This window comes from Schistocerca gregaria, chromosome 5 (genome assembly GCF_023897955.1).
Source record: "Schistocerca gregaria isolate iqSchGreg1 chromosome 5, iqSchGreg1.2, whole genome shotgun sequence".
In the NCBI taxonomy this organism is placed as follows: domain Eukaryota; kingdom Metazoa; phylum Arthropoda; class Insecta; order Orthoptera; family Acrididae; genus Schistocerca; species Schistocerca gregaria.
Window position 1 is genome coordinate 675332345 of NC_064924.1, and position 24395 is coordinate 675356739.

Sequence of the window (24395 nt, forward strand, 5' to 3'; positions counted from 1 at the left end):
AATACTCATAACTGTTTTTATAAATGTTTGGTACTGCACGAGCAGCGAGAGAGAAAGAGAGAGGGAGAGTTTTACATCTCTCGTAAAGAGTTTTTCACTTCTCGTGTTCCGGCTATCGTATTGGTCAAGTAGATGAATTCGAAGTTTTGTTGATAGGTACATGTACGAAAGAACCGGCAGCACGCAGATTCCGCAGCTGTACAAAATTACAAGTAAACTGAAGGGGGGTCACCGCAGTTAGCTGCAGCGGGGCATTAAGCGGAATCAGCGGCGACACCAAATATGTGTTTCGGACTGGGATTCCTGGTTAGTAGGCAGTTGCGATACGCACTGCGCCACCGGGGACGCAGCGTCATCGCACCTCCATAGACTAAATCGTCGCGGCTCCCGTCTGAGCCACACTTCAACCGAGCGCTGCCTGTCCACAGTCCCCGCCCATTAGTGTGGATCGGCCACGACGTGTGCCGGGATAGTCCCTCCCGTTGCGATAACGCTGTGTCCTGGATGGCGCAGTGGTTAACGCAACAACCGAGTATTCAGGAGATCCCGAGTTCGAATCCCGGTCCGGTACACATTTTGGCTCGTCACCGATGATTCCTTTTAATGTCCCGCTGCAGCTGACAGCAATGATCCCCCACAATTTACGTATTGGTCAAGTACATTAGGTTAACTATGCTGTAAGACGGGTGGCAGTTGAAGAAAGCAGAATCAGTGACCACAGGAGAAGCGATTTATCTTGGCCTCCATAAATACTGTCCTTACCGCACACAGAAACAAAAGAGTGGCTGTGTATAAAAAATGACACCTTAGACTGGTCACACTGCTGTCGGTCTATAGTAACTGGGTAATATTGTGTTATGCTATGTTCTCGCGCAAAAGAGACGGTTAACTTTCCACTTCCTTTGTCATCATAGCTTTCTCATAGTAACTACCTGAGCTGCATTTTGAAAACTGATCCATGAAATTAATACCTAGGAAGTTTTCTTCAGTAGTACGTCTTCTAAACTGCTACGGTTGCAGGTTCAAATCCTGCCTCGGGATGGATGTGTGTGATGTCCTTAGGTTAGTTAGGTTTAAGTAGTTCTAAGTTCTAGGGGACTGATGACCTCAGATGTTAAGTCCCATAGTGCTCAGAGACATTCGAACCATTTTTTGCATTTTTTGTATTATCGCGTTATAGGGGAGAGAGTGTGGCAGATATGATACACGAGTTGGGATGGAAGTCATTACAGCATAGACGTTTTTCGTCGCGGCGAGAGCTTTTTACGAAATTTCAGTCACCAACTTTCTCTTCCGAATGCGAAAATATTTTGTTGAGCCCAACCTACATAGGAAGGAATGATCATCAAAATAAAATAAGAGAAATCAGAGCTCGAACAGAAAGGTTTAGGTGTTCGTTTTTCCCGCTCGCTGTTCGGGAGTGGAATAGTAGAGAGATAGTATGATTGTGGTTCGATGAACCCTCTGCCAAGCACTTAAATGTGAATTGCAGAGTAGTCATGTAGATGTAGATGTAGATGTGCTCCGTGTGTTTATGGAGAAAGCTGGATGTTTTAGTCCACGGTTGAGACGAGAAAGATATAAATTTCGTCTACATCTACATGGATACTCTGGAAATCACATTCAAGTGCCTGGGAGAGGGTTCATCGAACCACCTTCAGAATTCTCTTTTATTCCAATTTGTATGGCACGCTGAAAGATTGAACACCTATCTCTTTCCGTACGAGCTCTGATTCCCCTTATTTTATCATGGTGATCGTTCCGCCCTATGTAGGTGGGTCTCTACAAAATATTTTCTCATTCGTAGGAGAAAGTTGGTGATTGGAATTTCGTGAGAAGATTCCTTCGCAATGAAAAACGCCTTTTTTTTTAATGATTTAGAGCCCAAATCCTGTATCATTTCTGTGACACCCTCTCCCATATTTCGCGATAATACAAGTCGTGCTGCTTTTCTTTGAACTTTTTCGGTGTACTCCCTCAATCCTATCTAGTAAGGATCCCATAACGCGCAGCAGTATTCTAAAAGAGGACGGACAAGCGTAGTGTAGGCCGTCTCCTTAGTAGGTCTGTTACATTTTCTAAGTGTCCTGCCAATAAAACGCAGCCTATGGCTAGCCTTCCCTGCAACATTTTCTGTGTGTTCTTTCCAATTTTTGTTCGTAATTATAATACCTAGGTATTTAACTGAATTTACGGCTTTTAAATTAGACTGATCTATCGTGTAACCGCAGTTTAACGAGTTCCTCTTAACACTCATGTTGATGACTTCACACTTTTCGTTATTTAGGGTCAACTACCACTTTTCGCATCATTCAGATATTTTTTCTAAATCGCTTTGCAGTTTGTTTTGTTCTTCTGATGATTTTATCAGTCGATAAACGACAGCGTCATCTGTAAACAACCGAAGACGGCTGCTCAGACTGTCTCCTAAATCGTTTACATAGATAAGGAACAGCAAAGGGCCTATAACACTACCTCGGGGAACGCCTGTAATCACTTCTGTTTTACTCAGTGACTTTCCGTCAATTATTACGAACTGTGACCACTGTGAAAAGAAATCGCAAATGAAGTCACATAACTGAAATGATATTCCATAAGCACGCAATTTCACTACCAGCCGCTTGGGTGGTACAGTGTCAAAAGCCTTCCGGAAATCCAGGAATACGGAATCGATCTGAAATCCCTTGTCAATAGCACTCAGCACTTCATGTGAATAAAAAGCCAGTTGTGTTTCACAGGAACGATGTTTTCGAAACCCAAGTTGACTGTGTGTCAATAGATAGTTTCCTTCGAGGTGATTCATAATGTTCGAACACAATTTATGTTCCAAAATCCTGCTGCATATCGACGTTAACGATAAGGGGCTTCAATTTAGTGGATTACTCCTACTACTTTTCTTGAATATTGGTGTGACCTATGCAACTTTCCAGTCTTTGGGTACGGATCTCTAGTCGAGCGAAAGGTTGTATATGATTGTTAAGTATGGAGCTAATGCATCAGAATACTCCGAATGGAACCTAATTGGTATACAGTCTGGACCAGAAAACTTTTTTTATTAAGTGATTTGAGTTGCTTCACTACTCCGACGATATTTACTCCTACTTTACTCAAGTTGGCAGCTGTTCTCGATTCGAATTCTGGAATATTTACTTCGTCTTCTTTTGTGAAGGCATTTCGGAAGGCTGTGTTTAGTAAATCTGTTTTTGCAGCACTGTCTTCGATAGTATCTCCATTGTTATCGCGCAGAGAAGGCACTGATTGTTTCTTGCCGCTAACATACTTCACATACGACCAGAATCTCTTTAGATTTTCTGACAGGTTTCGAGACAAAGTTTCGTTGTCGAAACTTTTACGGGCGTCTCGCATTGAACTCCGCTTAAAATTTCGTGCTTCTGTAAAGGATCGCCAATCTTGGGGATTTTCCGTCTGTTTAAATTTGGTATGTTTGTTACGTTGTTTCTGCAACAGTGTTCTAACCCGTTTTGTGTACCAAGGAGGATCAGCTCCGTCGTTTGTTAATTTATTTGGTATAAATCTCTCAATTGCTGCCAATACTATTTCTTTGAATTAAAGCCACATCTGGTCTACACTTATATTATTAATTTGGAATGAGTGGAGATTGTCTCTCAGGAAGGCGTCAAGTGAATTCTTATCTGCTTTTTTGAATAGGTATATTTTTCGCTTATTTTTCAAGGATTTGGGGATTACAATATTCAATTTCGCTACGACAATCCTGTGTCCACTAATCCCTATATCGGTTTTAATGCTCGTTATTAAATCAGGACTATTTGTTGCTAAGAGGTCAAATGTGTTTTCACAACCGTCTACTATTCGCGTGGGCTCATGAACTAACTGCTCGAAATAATTTTCAGAGAATGCGTTTAGAACCATTTCGGATGATACTTTATGCGTACCTCCGGAATTAAACATATATTTTCCCCAACATATCGAGTGTAAATTAAAGTCACCACCAACTATTATCGTATGAATCGGGTATGTGTTTGAAATCAAACTCAAGTTTTCTTTGAACCTTTGATCAACTGAACTGGGATGTCGGTAAAAGGATCAAATTATTATTTTATTCCGGTTTCCGGCAATGATCTCTGTCCATACTAGCTCACAGGATGTATCTACTTCAATTTCGCTCCAAGTTAAACTACTTCTCAGAGCAAAGAAGCTCTGCATTCATCTTGCAAGCAAGACTGGCAGCCTTTACCACTTCCGGTAGCCGCTCGAAACCAGAGAGAGTCTCTTCTGATCCCAAGCGACACACATCTTTGGTACCGACGTGAGCAACAACCTGCAGTTGGCTGCACCCTGTGCTCTTCATGGCATCCGGGAGGACCCTTTCCATATCTGGAAAGACTCCACCCGGTATGCACACGGAGTGCACATTGCTTTTCTTACTCTCCTTGTCAGCCAAGTCCCTAAGGGGCCCATAACGCACCTAACGTTGGAGCTCACAACTATCAATCATCCCACCCTCTGCGAGTGCTCGGATCTTGCAGGCTGAGTGGTTTCCTCTGAAGCAGGACAGGCGACAGCATACGGCTTGGAGACAGTGTCAGCCACAGACAGCACCTGGAACCTGTTTGTAAGACAAACTGGAGAGGCCTTACGTGCGGCCGCGTGGGAAGCCTTTCGCCGCCTGCTTCGCCCCGGGGTGACCTCAAATGGTTCAAATGGCTCTGAGCACTATGGGACTTAACATCGGAGGTCATGAGTCCCCAAGAACTTAAAACTACTGAAACCTAACTAACCTAAGGACATCACACACCTCCATGGCCGAGGCAGGAGTTGAACCTGCGACCGTAGCAGTCGCGCGGTTCCGGACTGAAGCACCTAGAACCGCTCGGCCACCGCGGCCGACCGGGGTGACTTCCCACTCGACCACAGGTGAGGGGTCAGCCTCAGTGCGAGCAGTAACTGGGTTGGCCACCGGTGAGGACCGATCCGAGGACTCTGACGCGCTAGACGATCGTTGGATCCTGTAATGGTACTTGAATTACGCAACCATTACGGCACCCCACCTGAATCTCTCGATACCAGCAATATTCTATTGTGTTTCTTCAAAGTAGTTGACATATTTCTCAGACAACATTCAGATTTGATTTCATTTGTGATGCATCGATATGTTTACATTGCAATGATATTATTCTTATGTGTATTCTTTCTTTTGTCACTATGATCTTTGAAGTATTTGTAACTCTGATTTTTGGGCGCGTAAGCGATTATTAGTTAGTTAGTTGTTAACTTTGTAGAGAGTCGGACGTTGAGAAAATCAAGTCTTGGCCGTCATGTTGGAAAGATGCATATTGTAGTTGGCTTATAAAATGTGAGAAAGATGTTTTCAAGTATGTTTTGTATTGTGAAGTGATGTTTTGTGTTTACGTGATATTGCAATAAAAGCAATTAAAAGGAAGTGTAACTTAAATTCGGAGTGCTTATTATTTCTTTTAGATCACCATTGTCCAGTAAAAGTGTAATCTTCAAGAATGGTTTGTGAAGCGCATCTACAAAACTTCTGAATATAGCAGAATAAAACCTAGGCCTCTTTGCATCCGAGCTTGGAATCATAACCACCTGGATTTTTAACGATTGAGCCATGATTTTACGACGAGACCAGCGTGGGAAACACAAAAAGATGAGTACCTAGTTTATTAATTATTACATGAAATGACATTATTAACGGTGCTCTAATGACACCTGCCACATAATGTGACTGTTGTTGCCTGAAAATGCAGTATTTAGCAGCGTGAGCAACATCACAATCGTTATTAAATGCTGTCCTTTGTTGTGGTAGGGTTGTTAGAATCCCCACGCCCGGCCCACAACAGTGGTGCCCATCCACTGCAGCCTCAAGCTGCGTAACCGAAGCCATCACAGCCTGAAGCTGAGAGCGAAGTGTCACCAACTCGGCGCGCAGCCGCACACAGCAATCGCAGTCCCTGTCCATGGGAAAGACAGTGGAAAATTAAACAATGCAGATAAACGGACTATCGGCACGTGCTGCGCAACTCTAGTGTAGACCCTGACGAAAACGCACGAACTGTGCCTAGTAATACGCCGATATTCAAAGATCTAACTACTGAAGCACTCAGGTGAAACACAATAATTTACTCCTAAAAAGGAACTTGTAATATGTCAAAAAATCGATTTACTTCCTGACGCAAACGGAAAAGCGAGAACTGTGGCTATTAGATATTAAATTTACACGCAGAAACTTATGAAACTAAACTATTAAAGCACACAGATGATACAATAAAATTCACTCCTGGTTAGGAACACGTAAATGACACAAAAGCGGTTTACTTATCAGTTGCTGCGTCTGTCACGGTCGGCCTGACTGGCTGACTAACGACATCAACATTAACGTCAACTTCAACGTTAACAAAATGGTTGTATTTTTGTTTATTACACCTCCATCAATAAAAATATACACTGAGTGATCAAAAGTATGCGAACACCTTGCTGAAAATAACTTAACAGTTCGTAGCACCCTCCAGCGGTAATGATGGAATTCAGTATGGTGTTGGCCCACTCTTAGCCTTGATGACAGCTTCCATTCCCGCAGGCATACGTTCAATCAGGTGCTGGGAGGTTTCTTGGGGAATTGCGGCCCAGTATTCACGGAGTGTTGCACTGAGGAGAGGTATCGATGTCGGTCGGTCAGCCCTGGCTGGAAGTCTGCGTTCCAAAATATCCCAAAGGTGTTCTGTAGGATTCAGGTAAGGATTCAGCGCAGGCCAGCCCACTACAGGACGTCATCGTCGCGTAACCACTCCACCATAGACCGTGAATTATGGACAGGTGATCGATTGTGTTGAAAGATGCAATCGCCATCCCCGAATTGCTCTTCCACACTGGGAAGCAAGAAAGTGCTAAAAACATTAATGTGGGCCTGTGCTGTGCGAATCTCTTCAACTGTCGGCGGTCCCTGTCAGTCGACAGACGAGGTCGGCCTGTACTCTTGTGCTGTACGTGTCCCTTCACGTTTCCACTTCATTATCACATCGGAAACAGCGGACCTAGGGATGTTTAGAAGTGTGGAAATCTCGCATACAGACGTATGACGTATGACACCCAATCACCTGACCATGTTCGAAGTCCGTGAGTTCCGCGGAGAGCCCCATTCTGCTGTCTCACGATGTCTAACGACAACTGAGGCCACTCATAGGGAGTACCTGGCAGTAGGTGGCAGCAAAATGCACCTAATATGAAAAACGTATGTTTTTGGGGGTGTCCGGATGCTTTTCATCACATAGTGTATGTGCTCCGTCAAATGGAAACTGGGCACTGAGTAACATCACTGCTATGCCCCGGTGATCAAAAATGGACCTATATGTATGTTCATTTGGCCATGATAACCTGTGTTTATGGGCTAATAGCGAGTTGCGTGACTCATCATTCAATTCTGTAACAACTTTTTCGAGGGCTATTCTAATTGTATTTTAATAATTAATCATCACTTACAGGATAAACTTCAGGCCCGTGTCCTGTTTCTTCGTACTGCCATCATAGACTTTGTATCGCTGAGAGGCTCCATGCCCTCTTTTGCATGTCGCCTCTCATGTTCATCAATTTTGTTTATGGAAATTTCTGGAAATATCCCCCAGGCTGTGGCTAAGCCATGTCTCCGCAATATCCTTTCTTTCAGGAGTGCTAGTTCTGCAAGGTTCACAGGAGAGCTTCTGTAAAGTTTAGAAGGTAGGAGGCGTGGTACTGGCAGAAGTAAAGCCGTGAGGACAGGGGCGTGAGTCGTGCTTGGGTAGCTCAGTTGGTAGAGCACTTGCCAGAGAAAGGAAAAGGTCCCGAGTTCGAGTCTCGGTTACGGCACACAGCCAGGAAGTTTCCATTTTATTTATGAGAGTATTTGTATTGAGAGCTCAAAATACTTTTCACTTGATTCCTATGCATGTTTCGCAGGTTCGAATCCTGCCTCGGGCATGGATGTGTGTGATGTCCTTAGGTTAGTTAGGTTTAAGTAGTTCTAAGTTCTAGGGGACTGATGACCACAGATGTTAAGTCCCATAGTGCTTAGAGCCATTTGAACCATTTGAACTTATGCATGTTGGGTTACTTCTCTGGGTGGCCTGTGCGAGGCGAGCATCAGAGGACGCAGCACACTGTGGCTCCAGTTGGGGGCTGCACCTCACCGAATACTGAGAGGGTCGACATCAATGGGCTTAAGCTCTTGGCCAAAGACTGACGTCGGTTGAGTTTCGCCTACTGTATTCAGGGCGAAACGACCTGCGAGACGTCTGAGTGTCGCCACAGTTTATGTGTTTATCGTTCCGGCGCGTACGGAACAAAAACGGCTGGCACCGGCTGACTGCATTGTCTTCGTGATTCTGATATACCTGTGGACGTGGCCTGCTGGCCGCGACTGTCTAGCACCAGATGGCCGGTGGTCTAGGCATGTAGCCGGTCAAACGGTAAGTCCAGTGCCCTCAGCTGAATAGCAGAGGCGTGATTGGACAACTTAAACAGAGGCTAGTTGACGTCATAAAGCCCTGATCGAAATTAGAAGGAACGGTCACTATTGGCGCGAATGATGTTCTGAGACAGTGTGGGAGAATTTTGAAATCAGCCCTGAATGCTCATTCGCGGTTTTCGAGGATGGTAGGGAGTTTAGTTGAGCGATGTTGGCTTCGCTCTTGTGCTGTGCGGTCGCAGGGATTCGGGATCTGATCTTCGTCGGAGTCGGACGGTCTTGCAACTTAGTTGCATTTTCTCAGCAAATTCTCGGACAGCCTTCGAGGCCAGGGTTAAAACAGAGTTGCTGCGCAGTAGAAGTCGGCGTCCACTTCAGAACGCTGCCTACCGACGATGTACTGCAGATTTCAGGTGCGGCTCCGGAATTGTAGGACCTATCATTTTTATACTGAATCCCTCAGCAATACGCGCGCTCGCTTTGCTACTAGTCCACCTTGCTTCTTTCTCCATGTGATCCCATTTGAGCTCTCACTACTAATCGCGATACTGCAATATAGTCGGGAGAGTAATATTTGATTCATTAGGACCTCAAGTCATTATCGTCAATCTATTGTATCACAGAGAGTAGGAGCCCCTTGTTATCGAGCCAACTCACATTCTCATAATAGTTCAGTATACCATATTCATTAACCTACTGTTTGTGTCGATAATCATGTGCCTTTATGTTCTGATGTGTAATAAACCTCATCGTAATATTTAATCCGCATATCATTTCGTAGACATATGGAGAATCCCAGTTCCTCTTGTTTATTATGATAAAGTTCTCCTTTTTGCTCTGAGTAGATTACGATTTTATTAAATTATTGTGAATGTGCACTCCTTATGTTACCAAGAAGCAGGGTCCACCGTCATTTCCTTTCGTTACCATTGTGTGCATAATTAATTAGGTGGTATGTAAGGAGGGGGTCGAGTGCATGTCTCGTTCTCATACAAAATTCATCAGAATTAAAGACGTATAAACTCTTCTCTACCCCGACACCTCGCTACGTGTCGAAATTGTGTACATTTCAACGTAATTTTAGACATTCTCTGAATAGAGATTAAATATTCAAATAACTTAACAGCAGTCTTCCAAAAAGGTTTATATGTTTGCATACAAACATACACACATATGCCTCACATACGCATATATACATGTACGTGTGTACGTGCGTAAACAGAACAATATTCACTGCAGACTGACCTGTCATTGTATTTGTATTTAATCGACATGACCAACGCTTTGGATTAGCCTAGCGGTCTGAGGCGCTGCAGTCATGGACTGTGCGGCTGGTCCCGGCGGGGGTTCGAGTCCCTCCCTTGGGCATCGGTGTGTATGTTTGTCATTAGGATAATTTAGGTTAAGTAGTGTGTAAGCTTAGGGACTGATGTCCTTAGCAGTTAAGTATCATAACATTCATACACATTTGGACATTTGAACCAACGCTTTCGTATGTAGCGGCAATGCAGTTGTACTTGCGATTTTGTGTGCTCGCCCTCCTGACTACGTTGGTGTAGTCCTCTTGGGGCCCACAACCGGCTCAAGTAACAACTTTTTGATTAAATGGACAGTGGCTGAGAGACGAGAGTCGAGTCTCCGAGCGTACAGACACGGCGGGTTCGTAGACAACGTCACACTACACGTTGGCGAGTTTAAAGCGGTATACGGTCCCCATTTCAGGTATCTGCTAGACACTGGTTTTTGATTACCTCGAGAAAGCAGTATTCCTTGTAGTACTCTATTATATGCGAAAGTCGTATTTGAATGTTCCTGTTCACACACAGCAGCAGGTGGAAGAACAAGGAAATCCATACACCATTATACTCTCGGATGACATGCCGTGTAGCTGCAAATTGCACAGCACCTGAAAATACCAGGGTGCCGAAGCACAGCAATACATTAAAATCAAAATCACATGGCAGGACCAGAGTGGGAAACGATACTGGAGCAGCTGCCAGCAGGGCCGCTTCCGCGGACGTGGTTCCCCATTAGGGGAGCCGAACAGCCACACCCACGGGCGCGGCTGTTAGGGGCCGCCTCGTCCACTCCCTCCTGCGAGAGTCAAACTGAGTGGAAGCAATTCGCGGTTCCAGCGTCCCCCCGCGGCGGTTTCTTCAAAAGAAGAAATGTGTCCCCGCGCACTGGCCGGGAGCAGCTCTTCCGGAAGACGGTGCACAAGGCGGACGTAATCGGCTGTAAGCGAGTTGCTCACACTCACCAGTTCCGCGCAGATCGGCGGGGGAAGGAACGAAGGCGAGTAGATCAGCGTCTCACAACTAACTTTGTACCTTGCTTTCCCTCTCGTGCACCTCATTTATGGACTGATAATAGAATTCTTCAAGAGCCCATTAAAGATAGTCATACAGTCTGCAGTCGCTAATGACTCCAATACATGAAACATATTCGCTGCTGCGAAGATGGTCGACCGTCAGTTGTATAATGGAATGACGACAATGAAAATTTGCGTCCGACTGGGGCTCGAACCCGAGCGCTCATATTTCTTTTAGGTTATCCAACAACGTTTCATAGGCAGATCCCAACTTCCATACGTCGTCAACCATGTCTCTACAACCTTTTTACATCCATCATGCGTCTTCCCGTAAAGGGAAGACAATGTTGTTAAAAGTACACTTTTCGTAAACATTTTTGGAAACAGTGATCAATAGAGTATTATATTTTAACTAAAGTTCAGTCTTGATCACAACACTTATGTCTCAATAACATAGGTGACCCGTTTCGGTTATATTTATATAACCATCCTCCAAGGAAGCCATGGGTCTGAACATGGTTATATAAATATAACCGAAACCGGTCACCTATGTTATTGAGACATACGTATTGTAATCAAGACTAAACTTTAGTTAAAATATAAGTTGTTAAAAGTCTCTAGCCCGGTATAAACGGATAAATACGTTATTGCCAGCCTGTGTTGTTCATAAGTATGCCGCAGAGTTCCTTCGGACATATTTCCTGATTATTTAGGTAAATGGAGCCCACTGTGTCCAGTCGCTCGTTACAAATGAGTTCTATTTCGTTTGACTACTTATCTCCATTTATCTTTATATACGCATTACAGTAAAAATTTGCGCAGAGCAGTAAAGAGTCGACCGAGCGTGTTGAATATCTACTTTGGAAATAACGTAGCCCCAGTTTTACTGTTCATCCTCAAGCCTACAGATCTTCCTAGGGTTTGTTTTTTCTGTCAGACGTAAGGGTATGGATATGGATCGTATACTGGAAGGATCGAATCTCCCCTTCTGATTTTTCCTACAGCGCAGCAGCAACCCTGACGGGGATGTCCCATCGCTTTAGAAGGAAGAGATAGGCGCCTGGAGACAGTTTGGGGCGAAGGAGTGAGTCAGCCGAGCCTGAGACAGCCTGCAGGGCACGTCCTGGGATCTCGTGATCCGCGGATTGCCCGTAAAAATGTGAATTGGTTTAATGACATTGCGGAATATTGTCAGTAGGGCCAGAGAATGATTGCAGAGCAGATCCCGAGCGTACTAAAGAGATGCTTTTGAGGTTTGATTCAAACTTTGCATCGAAGGTATTGTTACATAGTGAAAAGGCAATTGTACAGTAACGAACTGGCGATGATAAACTCATACAGGCTCGAAATAAGTGAATGACTGCATTTGTAGAGTGAGCGCAATCAGAGCAAGTTGGGACATGTTATACGAATTTAAAGTGGAGCAAAATTAACTGTTCCGTACAAAAGCTTTCACTTAATACAATCTCTTCATTATTAATGTAGTATTTAGGAAGGGATAGCGACATGGAACCGTAGGAGAGAATAGATAGGGCATGCGTTTTAGGTTCACGGTCAGAATTTTTAATTATTGTTGCATGCACCTTGGTAGTAAGTTAGCCCTCTATAGCTGGCTGCTAAGCAATGACCGATGCAGACCATTCAAACTATATCAAGGAATAATCACCTATAAATAGTAGGGCACTTATACACTGTTAACAGTATGTTATCATTGACACACAGTACTATGGATATATTTACTGATACAGAATTGGACGATATGTACCTCACGTATAGGTCTACAGAATGTGATAGAAGGTACGTATCCTGAGCTGTTACGGCAGCTAAGGCAACCGCATCGCAGTACTTGGCTTCGGCTGAGGGATGTTGCATTACTCTGTTTTATGTTCTACATTTTAGTGTTTGTGTATTACAGTCTTCCCCATTGTTATGAAGATATTTTCACACAAAGTTAACTGAGGTAGTAAACCGAATTAATTACAATCACATTATTCATATGGAACGAGCCAACGGATGTCACGATACCACAATACAGATAAAATACAGCTGAACAACACAGAAATTTTCTTGGTGGAGTTCTAGTTAGGCGTTTAAAGTGCATCAACATTTTTTCATACAAATATTACTGAATAATATATAATACGGTACAAAATCATCCTTGGGAATAATTATTGTTAGTATATGCTACGGCAAAATTTGCAGCATTCGCAAGTGCTGTGGAGGAGAAGTATAATAATTGCGTTCTTTTCATTAGCTAAAAATGACCTTTATTGTGATGAACAGATAAATTCCTTTTTTTTTTTTTTACTGAGGGACGTGTTTAAAGTATAAATATTTACTTTCATGAAATGTCCCACGCGGAAATAGCAGTAGTAGAAACTCGTGTCTCTCTATCCAAGATAACGATAACTCATGGAAATTTGAATGGGACTGCCAGGTCACTGACGAGAGCGACATGGTTCACTGCGCTTCTACATGGGGCACATCTCTGCATACACAGAACGTGCACATCGTCGTATGAACTGCATCGGGATACCTGAAGCCAAAACCTTCGCAGAAACTCTACCCACTCATTGTCTTTCGCTTGCTCACGTGCGCCAGGACAATATCGCATCAGATGTGGAAAAGGTGAAGATGGAACCCATCTTCCGTCACTCGACGCACCCTCCTTGACCTCTGAACAGTATAAGGATAGATGCGGATGTAGAATTAAGTTCTGGTGGAGGGACATTGTAAATTTTTACTCCCCCCTTTCTTCCAAATACAATTTGGCGTCATTATTACTTTTAAGGATCCACAGGTACATACGACTTTAAAAGCAATAAGTACATATCATTATTGTTGTATTAAATATCTTATTTATTTTTTACGTTAGTCTTTAGTACACTGCTTTAGCATAACTTCCAGGATATTGCAGTTCAGATAAATGCATCACATGAAAATCTTCCAAACATTTGATAAGTTCCTGCGTTATTAAGTTGTTTTATGAACTGTAATAGCAACAGATTTTCGCAACTTTGGCAACTCTTCGAAATAGACGATATAAAATCGAAGTGTGTCAGCAGTGGCACAAATCGATAGGTCACTTTACTTAATCGCTTCATCTTTGTCGCACCGACGCGGGTCTAGGTCTTCTCATATTAGACCGTGGAATATCGAAATTTGCAGAGGAGCACAGCCAGCACTGGGGTCACAGTTTCACTCGCCGGTGGCTAGAGTGGCCTCACAGTCGGGGTCCGTGGTTCGTGACCGAAATCCTTCCTGGTTCACGGGGAACACCTTGAAGGTTGGCGACTTGGACGGATCAGTATGGGGCCGGTGGCGCGGGGTAAACCTAAACTCCGTCCGAACAGGCCTCGAAATGACTAACGGTACCGACCGACTGCCGTGTCATCCTCAGGTGACAGGCGTCACTAGAAGCAGATACGGAGGGGCACGTTCTAGGTTGTCAGTTTTCGTGACCGGCGCTGCTACTTCTCAGTCAAGTAGCTCCTCAGTTGTCCTCACAAGTTCTGAGTGCAGCCCACTTGCCACCGACCCTCGGAAGGTCAGGACGGTCACCAATCCAACTGATAGCCGAGCCCGACAGTGCTTAACTTCGGTTACTGACTCGGAATGGTATTACCACAGCGGCAAGGGCATTAGCAGCGTGGAGTAAGCGGCCTGACATTTATCGCTGGAGCAGTGTTCTTGTGGGCAGTGGCTACTAGAGAGGCAGTCCTGCCACTGGGGCAAAGTGGCTCCCATATCGACTTCAACCTGTGTTCTCTAGCAGCCTGTGGGACAGTTTTTATGGATGTGCACATTTTGGAAATTTCCCTGTAGTTAGCTTGGCTGTGTCGCAAGTCGCAATAGTTTGCTGTGCAAACAGTTCTTTCGATCTCTTCATTGGCTTCAACCGATGGTGATGTTTGTTCCGCTCCTCGTGCTGCTGACGTATAAATTTATGTTTACGGGACCGGACAAGCACGTTTCAAATTGTTAAATTTGTACGCGGTGCAACTCAGCCTTCCTTAAAGTGTATTTCTGGTTTCAGTAATTATGTTTTTATGAAATTTTCCGCTTTAATGTTTGTGCTTCATAAAGGAATTTTCTCGTTCGCTCCCCACTTGTGTTTCGCCTGCCTTTACTGTCTAACCGGAGTAACATGTAAAAACTGGCTAAATAAATTCCGCTCCTTTTCTGTGCATGATGGGAGCTGTCGCCCTTGGCACTGCAACTCGTGGTACTTTAATCCTCAAGTATTGCTATTACGCCGAAGAGGGTGTGCGTGCAAGCTGTGTTAGCATTTAGCCTATTTGCTAAACAACTTGATCTTTATTGAATTGAAGGTAGTTATTTTAACGGTAATTTAGAGGCCTGTTCGTTATTTAATTGTTAGCTGTAGGGTCTTAGACTACTTCATGTTGTGCTGTCACTTCCAGAGTGAGTGCATTTGTGTTTATTAAAGCGGGTTGCGTTGTAAATCAGTTTCAAGTATGTTTTTAAATGTCTTGTGAAACTTTTTGAGTAATATAAACCAACCGTTCTAATTTTTAACTCAGCGCATGTGCTTTCACCAGAGATTGGCACGTTTGCCATTAATTTTTGCGAATATCCATTCTCCCATCCTGAAATTGTTGATAATTGGTTTAAGGTATATCTGTTGCACGCCTATTACAGCACGCATGCGTAATTAAAATTCTTTGGAGACAATTGCGGAGGCCTTCGAAGAAAAGGGATCTCGGATGGAAAACCAGCAAAGAAAGGAAAGCTGAAAACTGCAAGAAGTTCGTAGAGGGTATATACAAGGAAGATAAACTTCAAGGCAATATTACAGAACTGGAAGAGGACGTAGATGAGGATGAGACGGGAGATATGATGCTGCGGGAAGAATTTGATAGAGCAGTGAGTGAAACAAGTCCCGGAATTAGACGATATTCGATCAGAACTACTAATAGCCTTGGGAAAGCCAGCCATGACACAGCTCTTCCATCTGGTGTGCAAGATGGCTCAGACTTCAAGAAGAATATAATATTTCCAACTCTAAAGAAAACAGATGCTGGCAAACGTGAATGTTACCTAACTATCAGTTTAATAAGTCATGGTTGCAGAATACTGACACGAATTATTTAAAGAAGAATGAAAAAACCGGTAGAAGCCGGCCTCGGGGAAGACTAGTTTGAATCTCGAAGAAATGTGGAAACACTGTATAAATACTGACTTACGAGTTCTCGTAGAAGACAGATTAAGGAAAGGCAAATGTACGTTTACAGTATTTGTTGACTTAAAGAAAGCTTTTAAATGTTGACTGGAATACTCTTTTCAAATTCAGAGGCTAGCAGAGCTAAAATGCAAAAGCAAAAGCTATTTACAACTTGTACAGAAACCAGACGACAGTTGTAGAAGTCGATGGGCACGTAACGGAAGCAGTGGCAGAGAAAGGAGTGAGTAAGGTTTGTAGTTATCCCGAATGTTATTCAATCTGTACATTGAGCAAGCAGTAAAGGAAACCAAAGACAAATTTAGAGAAAGATTTAAAGGTCAGGAAGCAGACATGGAAACTTTGTTGTTTGCTGATGGCATTGTAATTTTGTCAGAGACAGCAAAATACTTTAAAGAGCAGCTGAACGGAATAGACAGTGTCTTGAAAGGAGGATATAAGATGAAAATCAACAAAAGCAAAATTAGGGTAATGGAATGTAGTGGAGTTAAAGCAGGTGGTGGTGTGGGAAGTAGGTTAGGAAATGAGGTACTTAAAGTAGTAGACGAATTTCGTTATTTTGACAGCAAAAAAAACGGTGATGGTCCAAGTAGAGAGGTTATAAAATACAGAGTGGCAGTGGAAAGATAAGCATTTCTGAAGAAGAAAAATTTGTTTACATCCAATATAGATTTAAATGTTCCAAAGTGTTTCCTGAAATTATTTGTGTGACGTATAATAATCTATGGAAGTTAAATGCGGACGATAAACTGTTTAGACAAGAAAAGATCAATAGCTCTAGTTATCTGATGCTTAAGAGGGATGCTCAAGATTAGATGGGTAGATCATGTAATTAAAGAAGAGGTACTGAATAGAATTGGAGAAAAAGAAACTTGTGGCACAACCTGAATAGAAGAACGGATAGGTTGGTAGGACACATCCTGAGACCTCAAGGGATCACCAGTAGCTATTCAGAGATGAAGAGCCTTGCACAGGATAGAACAGCATGGCTAGCTGCACCAACCAGTTTTCAGATTGAAGACCACAGTAACAAAAACAACAACAGCAACAACCTGGCGAGGTACAAGTTCCGAGTCACCTGCTGTATTGCGACCTATTGGATGAATTATGCAAGCTAGAAAATGTGTTTACAGCTAATAACAAGGCTATTTCCACAGAAGAAAGTGAATAGAATCTTAAGCGAATCTTGCACCTGTCAGTTTTCATTCACATTTCACCGTGTTATTTGAGACAAATAATACGATGGAACGACCAGTAGAGGTTAATGGAAGGATTAAAAATATATGTGTATGTTTCACAAGTACTGCGAAGTGCCAGTCGGTTAGCAGTCTCGTAGTACAAACAGTGCACAGGTGAGAAGTGCGGCTGCGCTCGCGACGAGTCGCGAGAGTGCAGAGTGCACACTCAGCGCTGCGTCCCTGACTGGTGATTAGTTGCGGGGCGGCCCGCGAGCTGAATAATGGACGCCGCCTGTGGACGCGCTGCCCCCTGAATCATTGATACGCCGCGCCTCGTGGCGCCTGCCGGTTATGCCGCACGCGGCGCGCCACTCAGCACACGTATCGGGGCTCTGCAACACCCGACCACGCACACCTGCCCCTGTCGCAGCCGAACGCGCCGCGTCTTCCAAGAAAGGCGACTTCCTCGTAACAGCGCCTCATCTGATCCCTCATTGTATTACTCTTTGACAAGGACGGAGAGAGAGAGGATAGGGCGCTTGGCATGAGGAGAATTGTGGTTAGGTTTTCCTTTGTTGTTTTCGGAGGGATTTTGCAAGAAGTGCAGTAAGCTACTTCCAGCAGTATGAGAACGGTGGATTGAATCTTCTTCTATCAGATACAGGGATCGCCTTTTATCCTATGTACTCGCGTGTAACGACATACGTAACTGAGTGCGGTAACGATGTTATCCGTACAATGGACTCACCTTAAGCCCCTTTAACAAGAGCGGCTTTCTTGTCTAAACGAGTCAACTGCAGCGCCTCTAGCTTTTTATTCCTTTGCTGAGTCTCACCTGTCACAAATGGTCATTTCGATTCCTCGTTAGCTGTCTGTTGTGCAGTATGGCACCTGAACAGTGAAAGTAGGGTTATTAGGGGTCGTCCCTTTTACGAGAAAATCTAAATACTGTTACAGAATATAAGAAGAAACCATAACGATAGAGTTTTCTAATGACCAAATAAAAATTCATTGTGGATGCTCTTACAAAGGACGCGTGATAAATTCCCCACATACATGACAAAAGAAAGAATTCGAAACGTGTCGTTCAAACATTTCAGAACATTTGCATTAATCTGCTGGAGAAAATATATATTACAATTACGTCAAATAATATTTAGAATATAGTGAAACGCACGTTTTTATTTTATACTCCGTGTCTTATTTTATTTATGAGTGCCATATAAGATCAAAAATTATTTTCCCCATTAAATACACTAACAGGGAAACTGAAGCACGGGGAAGACATGGCCGTGAAAACTGAAGCACGGGGAAGACATGGCCGTATCTCAATCAATATAACTTCAGACACGTCCGCACGATCAGACGGTGTGTAAATGACTGCGTTTGCGATTCTCTGTGGCAGGTAGAACGACCAGAAGAGCGCTTTAGTGATTCTCGTGCTTAGTGTTGTTACCAGGCGTATTGTCTCGTGGATAGGCTTTACTGAAAAATGGACAAAATAATTTTTGATCTTTGTGATAAACTGAAAGTACTCGAAAAAATTTAAGAAATCGTGTGAAGTGAGTAATAAAAGTTGATCAGCGACCCTGACGAACAATTACATTTGACTGTGTGATTTCTGATTCTGACTACAAAAGACTTTAACAACTACTATTCTTTCCTTCTTTTGTTCAGTGAAGAAAAGACTGATTTCAACTCTCTTAAGATTACCGCTGGCTTAGACGGAAGTGATTCTAACAGCTCTCATTAAAATACAGTCCTGTTAACAATAATTGTATGAACTATTTACTTAAGCGCTTTCTGAGTGTAGTAGCATATTTGTTAATTATAGAAAGCTTCTTTTATTTGTAATATACTGCCCTTCTCTGAGATCTTTAAGATAGTTTTACGGGTAGCTTCAGTCCCCTATTGCTGGCTGCCACTGCTATTGGCCTAACTAATTTTGTCAATCACGGCTCTTCAAATCTACTCACTTATGAAAAAGTTCATTCAATCATTATCCAAGGTTAAAGGTAAATGTTTAATAATAAAATTTCTTGGTTTCTTGTAAATATATTGGTTCAACCGGATATGTGATGCCAATTACGTTCAGCGCACCGCACTCGTCGTAGCAGCCGTCATGGAATATTAATCAAAAATACAGACTGCTTGCAAACTGAATGTTAGCATCAGTGTAACACAATACAGAAGAACACATTTCCGACTGAAATCCCCGAGAGCTTTATTAATTCATCCTCTACTGAAATTTATTGCTCTTTTCTGCGTAGTAGTAATTTTGCCCTTTTGCCCACAAATAGATGAAAATATTGACATTGCAGCAGTGTGTTGTTGGTTTCATAATTGTGTTCCTGTATTACTGAGAGCACTCGGTCTTCAGGCCACAAGTGGCCCATCGGGACCATCCGACCGCCGTGTCATCCTCAGACGAGGATGCGGATGGGAGAGGCGTGTGGTCAGCACACCGCTCTCCCGGTCGTTATGATGGTTTTCTTTGACCGGAGTCACTACTAATCGGTCGAGTAGCTCCTCAGTTGGCATCATGAGGCTGTGTGCACCACGAAAAATGGCAACAGCACATGGCGGCCCGGATGGTCTCCCATCCAAGTGCAGTCCACGTCCGACAGCGCTTAACTACGGTGATCTGACGGGAATCGGTGTATCCACTGCGGCAAGGCCGTTGCCTGTATTAATTAGGGTTTCTGGTAATAATATCAGTTTTTAACGCAAGGATTAACGATAGTAACTTTAACTTTCATTTGAATTTGAAGCATATTTAAAGATCATTGAAACTACAATAAAATACCCTATGCAAACACAGTACGACACGTTACGCAGGGTCGGTTGTGTATACAATGGGCGTGAACAGCGTCAGGTTTTGATTGGACACAGTGAACGAAATGGAGCTGCCACGTACTTACTTGAGACAGCGTAATCAGCACCCGACAGTGTTTGAAATGCCATATTTTCTCATCTACAATGGTATGGCTGTCCTCGTTTCATCATGTGGGATACAAATAACCCAAGAGCCAAACCTAAATCTGTTTGCACGCTGGCAAATCATGTCGCCGTGAAAAGCGTCAGATCCTCGTCTGATCACCATGCAGAAGAGGCATCAGACTTGTCACGTGCCATCTGCCGTCAACCACTACCACCAGACATAGAACTCGATGGCAGATGGACAAAGATCTTTATGTGCCAACATCAGAAGAGAAAGATAGAAGGTTGCCGAGTTAGAAAGGGTAAAGGAGACAATGAGAACAAGAAGACGACGATAAAGCATCGGAAGGTAGGAGTTGGTGGCGGCAAGCATGTGAAATGCTTCGACAGCTGTAGAAAACCCACAGGAGAGAAGAGCTGCAATGCAGTTGGACAACAATGAGGGAACAAATCAGCCGTTGCTGAAGTGAAGGAGCAACTCGACGTTTTCCTGAAATAATTACGGAAGCAATGGAAAACAACAGTCTTCACATACCACTCCATATTCTCAGCTTCTGCAACACTTCCGTCTGAAGCTTGACGAAAAAGGCGGGTTAGATATGTATTTGAATTGTATTCTTTCTTAGCACCAAATAACTAGTTTTTCGAAGCTGACTTCGATTTCCTTACGCTCTTCCCGAAGCTCTTAATTTTGCTACAACCAGAAATCACAAACAAGGTGATATTATTTACTACGCTGCTCTAGTTTTTATCGTATCCAGTTCTTTCTTTTTGCTACTCCTTCAAATCAGGTATTACTTCTATTTCATGTTCGATTCCACGAGAATGATTGTGCCTCACGACAGTGATGTAATCCAGGAAAGAAAGAAGGTCAGCATCGGTCGTAATGTCATCCGTCATTCTCATTGCATTACAGACCTAGGTTCAACTGAGAGAGCAGCTATTATCAGTACCTTATAAGTTTACGTAACTGCTTATAGCGCACTGATGATAGCTTCACTGCTGGTTGAAATCTAGGTTTGCTGTGCAATAAAACAGACGGATGCTGACATCCTTTCTCTCCTGGATTAGTCAATTTATTTATACTCTTTTGTCAGTATCGACTAGCCATTTCATCCGTTCATCATTTAAATGTAACCAGTTTATAAATTCAGTCATACATTCATTGTCTCATCAACATTCTGTAGTCACGCTTTAACTCACCTTACTGTCGTCTTCTGGGACTTATCATCATACGATACTCTTCCACCCAACAGTCCTCGACAGTAATTAGCAAGAGCCACACTATGATTTGTACTCCCAGAGTTGTCTGTCAGCCGTCAACTGTTCCTATCCGTCTCTCTTCCTCCCCCTATGGTTCTCCCTCCAGCGCTAAATCTATCTACTGCCTACACATCTGTACTGTCTATTCCATTAGCCTATACATGATGCTAACTATCAATATACACTCCTGGAAATGGAAAATAGAACACATTGACACCGGTGTGTCAGACCCACCATACTTGCTCCGGACACTGCGAGAGGGCTGTACAAGCAATGATCACACGCATGGCACAGCGGACACACCAGAAACCGCGGTGTTGGCCGTCGAATGGCGCTAGCTGCGCAGCATTTGTGCACCGCCGTCGTCAGTGTCAGCCAGTTTGCCGTGGCATACGGAGCTCCGTCGCAGTCTTTAACACTGGTAGCATGCCGCGACAGGGTGGACGTGAACCATATGTGCAGTTGACGTACTTTGAGCGAGGGCGTATAGTGGGCATGCAGGAGGCCGGGTGGACGTACCGCCGAATTGCTCAACACGTGGGGCGTGAGGTCTCCACAGTACATCGATGTTGTCGCCAGTGGTCGGCGGAAGGTTCACGTGCCCGTCGACCTGGGACCGGACAGCAGCGACGCACGGATGCACGCCAAGACCGTAGGATCCTACGCAGTGCCGTAGGGGACCGCACCGCCACTTCCCAGCAAATTAGGGACACTGTTGCTCCTGGGGTATCGGCGAGGACCATTCGCAACCGTCTCCATGAAGCTGCGCTACGGTCCCGCACACCGTTAGGCCGTCTTCCTCTCACGCCCCAACATCGTGCAGCCCGCCTCCAGTGGTGTCGCGACAGGCGTGAATGGAGGGACGAATGGAGACGTGTCGTCTTCAGCGATGAGAGTCGCTTCTGCCTTGATGCCAATGATGGTCGTATGCGTGTTTGGCGCCGTGCAGGTGAGCGCCACAATCAGGACTGCATACGACCGAGGCACACAGGGCCAACACCCGGCATCATGGTGTGTGGAGCGATCTCCTACACTGGCCGTACACCTCTGGTGATCATCGAGGGGACACTGAATAGTGCACGGTACATCCAAACCGTATTCGAACCCATCGTTCTACCATTCCCAGACCGGCAAGGGAACTTGCTGTTCCAACAGGACAATGCACGTCCGCATCTATCCCATGCCACCCAACGTGCTCTAGAAGGTGTAAGTCAACTACAGTGGCCAGCAAGATCTCCGGATCTGTCCCCCATTGAGCATGTTTGGGACTGGATGAAGCGTCGTCTCACGCGGTCTGCACGTCCAGCACGAACGCTGGTCCAACTGAGGCCCCAAGTGGAAATGGCATGGCAAGCCGTTCCACAGGACTACATCCAGCATCTCTACGATCGTCTCCATGGGAGAATAGCAGCCTGCATTGCTGCGAAAGGTGGATATACACTGTACTAGTGCCGACATTGTGCATGCTCTGTTGCCTGTGTCTATGTGCCTGTGGTTCTGTCTGTGTGATCATGTGATGTATCTGACCCCTGGAATGTGTCAATAAAGTTTCCCCTTCCTGGGACAATGAATTCACGGTGTTCTTATTTCAATTTCCAGGAGTGTATCAACCTATAGTCTGTTCAGCTGTTTGTTAAACATCTTTCCTCTATCTGTCCCTCTCTCTGCTGTCATCTCTCGCCTATCTTCTTTTCTCATACACCTGTATGCCTCTCTAATTCCTCCCCCCCCCTCTCTCTCTCTCTCTCAGTCTCTCTCTCTCTCTCTCTTTTCATCTATTTATCTACTATGTATATCTATCCCTGTACCTATATATCCTTATTTTTCAGTCTAACTTTCTTTTTTCCCTTTTCCACTCTTGAGATAAAGACATAACCAATTCGGCTCTAACTTTTCTCTCACTTCTGTCGACGGAATTTCGTCCAGTGGGAACATCGAAAACTTATCACATGAGAGAGATGTATGCACCACTTGTCCAAGAATCACGTACATTTAGTTTTATAAGTTTGTGTTTAGCCTATAGCATGCTGTGTTTCTGATGTTAGCGAACATAGCCCGACCGGAAACGCCTGCCCTGACGCTGGCCGTGTACCAGGTTGAGAATGGTTAACCTGTCAAGTGGGTTCGATCCACTCTCATCGACTATCGACTTATACGGTATGGCTCTAGTTATGTTCCACAGAAGGAAAGGGAGAGTGCAGCTAAATGTACTGTCGAGAACTGGGTCATTAGCGACAGAGCGCGAGCTCGGCCCGGACGGGAGTCGCTGGCGCCTGCGACGCGCGCGCGCAGCCGGCGGCGGCGTGCCAGCGCACTCTTCCGGCACCGAGGTTGCCGCGAATACCTGCCGGCTCCTCGCTATTAACATTCCGCGGCCGGGGCGGCATCAAAGGAGCCAGCCGGGCCCGCATATTAAAATATCGGCGCCCCTGTTTGGCCCGGCGAGCAGCGCCGGCGCCGCGTCGCCCGCACCGCGCAACACCTCTGCCCGCGCGTCGCTATCGACTAAACTCGGCGCCGAGATCGATATCGCGTGGCGTCGCCGTCGCCGTCCTCCGAAACACGGAAACGCGCCGCTGCCGCCGCCGCTCTGCCCGCGACACGCGACACGCTCCGCGCTCTCCGAGTCCGCGCCCTACGTCCACCTCCAGTGTGCCGACGGCGCTAAGTCCACGCCGTGCGCTCGAAACTAACCGCTCACTTTTCCGTTTCCTTACTGAGGTATTTTTATTCTTTCAGTAACTTAGTCTGCCGTGTGCCGTTTTGAAAGTGACGAAACGATCTGACGCAGTCTCTCATGTTTGCTGACAACACGGCACCGTACTGGCAACTGTCGTCATTGGCTGCTTGTAAGATAACGATGAATGACAGTATGCTCTAAAAACGGGGAAAGGTAGACGACTGGGAAAAGGCAACTGTGTAATGTTCGAATATAGTGTTAGCGGTGTGATGATTCACACGGTCACGCCAATCAAACATCTAGGCGTAACGTTGAGAAGCGACATAAACTGGAACGAGCACGTAAGGTCGATTGTAGGAAGGAGGTTGGCTGACTTCGGTTTACTG

At 44.6% G+C, this 24395-nt stretch overlaps 1 protein-coding gene and 1 pseudogene across 2 annotated transcripts in view; both read right to left on the minus strand.

Moving 5' to 3' along the window:
- LOC126272400 (uncharacterized) overlaps positions 1 to 24395 on the minus strand; it is a 357356-nt gene that overhangs the window by 110355 nt on the left and 222606 nt on the right. The gene's annotated exons all lie outside the window — the stretch shown is intronic.
- On the minus strand, positions 19694 to 19811 carry LOC126274434 (5S ribosomal RNA; annotated as a pseudogene).